Here is a 3,438-nt window from a genome sequence, read left to right as displayed (position 1 = left end):
TAACAAACTTGTACTGTTTATAAGCACTGAGTAAATAACAAACTTGTACTGTTTATAAGCACTGAGTAAATTATTCCATAAGTTCTAACATATACCCTTTATCTTCCAAGAAATATGACAAATATGATCTTTGTGTTTTTTGATCCTGTTGGCCAGGCATTATGTAAATAAACCCTAAATTTAGTGGCACAATCGAACAACAAACACAGTGATTAGCTGAAGAAGAACTGTCGGTGTGCTATAAGAGTGACAGTCAGACCCCATTCTTCGATCAGGTAATAGAGGCATGAAAATTGATGGTGGGCACCATTGACTAGTTGCCTTCCCTTTAAATCTGGTCATGTGCACATGTCTTTGTCTAACTTTGTACAAAATTCTAAAATGAATAAACAAATTTTTGTTCCTTTAAAAATTCCCAGTAATCCTATTTTACCTTTGTTTGTTTTTTTACAGAACAAGTTTTTGATGGGAATGTCCAAGTGGGTCAACATATATTTTTCTAGCAAAACAGGATCACCTACTAATTAGAAGAAAAAAAAGAACAAAATGTAGCTACAATCATATAAATTCATAAGCAAAATTTAAAATTTGAGTCATTAATAACACCGTATTTCTCACCTGTTATTAACGATTATTATGATACTAGGTTGTTAAATTAACTCGGTTGCTATTCCAGTAGGTGATGTTTGTTAAGATAGAAACAACCTAGTCAGAATTATAGACTGGAATTAAGTTATGTAATTTCAGTTCAACTTACAGTGATTAAGTAGAAGGAATCAGCCTTGCATATATTATATGTAGGGAAAAATTATTCATAACATTTATACAAACTTATACTTTTAAATTATGTAGGAAACATGATCAAACTTCCTGTTATTTTTGGAATTTTACCCAATTATTTGAAGGTAAATCAGTGAAACTGACATACTGAATTTAATGTGACAAAAAAAGAGACTTGGACACAGTGAAAAACTACTTATTCAATACACAAATCGATCAAAAATGACAAGTGTATAGACTGAGGACAACATCTTTACTGGAGTTAGAACTGTTGTGTCTGACTGAGAAAACAAAACATTATATACACAATTATAATGCTATTCTTTCCAGTGCATGTGTACTATCTACATCACTATTGGTCATTCCCATGTTGGGGGATATAATTTGTTTATTAAACTGATCATGAAAATGCCAAGCTGTCTCTTATTAAGTGTGTTAATATTTATAGGTGTTGAGTTTATTTCTCCAGAAAATCTGTTGCTATTGTTTTAATAATAATCTCTTCTAATTCGTTTTCATAACAAACACCGAACATATTGTAGGTGAAACCAGCAGTGACATTCTATGTGGGGACAGAAAGGATTAAGCATGTTTCTAAGTGTAATGTTACTTTTGTCAGTTTACGTTTACTGACAATGTGCCACTTAAAAAGTAATATATTTAAAAGAAAGAAAATCACTAGTGTGCCTTAATAGGCACATAAGGCTGATGCTTTCAAACTCCATTTCCAGTTGCACAATAGGATGAACATGGTGACCTATTTTAGCTAGATGGGACACTAGTTAACCCCCAGCTAACACCAAGGTATTCATCATACAGCTGGGTTAACTGGAACAAATGGGGTAAAGCATATCACTCAAGAACAGAGTAACCATCTGACTACGAGTCAAAAGCATGAAACCACCGAGCCATGCATTGAATCTGACATATTGAGGATAGTTTAGTGCTTTTTTTAAATAACCTAAGTAAATAGTATTTTTTCATGAGTTAATATGTGTAATTAGAACCTTTTTCATGAGTTAGCGTGAGTAATTAATTTTATTCATGAATTGGCGTGATTAATTAGAGCCTTTTTCATGAGTTAGTATGAGTAATTAATTTTATTCATGAATTGGTGTGAGTAATTAGAACCTTTTTCATGAGTTAACATGAGTAATTAATTTTATTCATGATTTGGTGTGAGTAATTAGAACTTTTCTTAATGAGGATTATTATTCCTCTGACTTTCCCTACTTTTATTGCTTGTATTACTTATAAGAGAAATAGAATGAAGGTTTTATGTAATGATTTTAAACTTTAAAAACTGAATTTCATTGATTTGTAATGTTATCTGAAACATGATACCAGAAAAGCTTAAAAAGCATTTTAACAAACCTGAAATGAATTGGCGACTGTTTAATTTAACTTGCAGTAATATACCACTGGAAACACACGGTAATATGCCACTGAAATTTAGTTAGTACCTTCTTTTGTTTTAATTTAAACAACGTTATAATAAAACATTACTTATTTTGTTAATAGTATAAGTGACAAATGAAATATGGTTATTAGTATTTACTATTTTCTTCACAGAAAGTGATGATGCAGATAGTTTAAGAAACATGTAAACAAATGTTCTGAAATGATAACTATATACATTCCAAACCTCACTAATTTTACCACCAATACATCGAAGTGTTGTAGAACATCATCTGTGATAAATTCTCTATCGACCATCCATTTATTTGAGAGGTTTATTCCTTTTTAAGTATGTCTTTGATACAGACATTTGTATATTTTTGTAAAGTTCCCCAAATTCAGTATGTATTTTTGTAAAGTGCTTTATTAAAAAAAATTGAGGTGTATGTACTAATTATGTAAATTTAACGAGGGAGAGAAAAAATAATCTTATGTTATCTACATTTTTTTATTGATTAAAAATATGCATTAACATCTATAGCAGCTACTTTTTTGGTTAGTTTAATAAAAAATATATATTGTGAGCAGTGATTTATTCCTAAGGTAAAATATTCTGCAGTTTAAAAAAAAAGTTTGCATAAATAAATAAATCATATGTTGATAAAAACATGATAGTTACTACTTGGTATCATTTGTACAGTTTTTTTATAGTTGAAATAGAAACAAAAAATTCGGCACTTGGACTTTATTACAGCATAGTTTATACAAAAGCTTCACCATTTATTTTGTCTCAGTTATCCTCTCTTCACTGAGATATATTCAGTAACAAGAAACACAGTCTGTTTTATTATTTAAGCTAACAGTTTGGTTAACTTTAAGTATGATAATTTACACTCCCATTGCAAATATATCATTTTAAAGCTTTTTAAGTTGTTTCCAGTGGCATTGAAAATACAAAAGGTTGAACAATGACTATAATGTGTAGTCTTTTCAGAGTTGAGACATTTGTTTTCATTTTTAACAATTCTAAATGTTTATGTTTTGCTTACTGTATTTTTCAGTGTATAAGACCTACTCTTTTACCCCAAAATTTGATGTCAAAATCTGCTTGCATCCTATACACCGAAGGTATGAATAATATATGTATTATATACACAAGCCATGTGTAAATATATTTAATTAGGCATGCATAGTTTAGTTCAATTGAATGTGTTATTTATAACAATAGTAGTTTTTTTTCTTTTAAAAACATAACTATTT

This window comes from Limulus polyphemus, unplaced genomic scaffold (assembly GCF_000517525.1).
Source record: "Limulus polyphemus unplaced genomic scaffold, Limulus_polyphemus-2.1.2 Scaffold4511, whole genome shotgun sequence".
NCBI classification, from domain to species: Eukaryota; Metazoa; Arthropoda; class Merostomata; order Xiphosura; family Limulidae; genus Limulus; species Limulus polyphemus.
The sequence above is the reverse complement of the archived record's forward strand: the minus strand, read 5'-3'. Positions refer to the sequence as shown.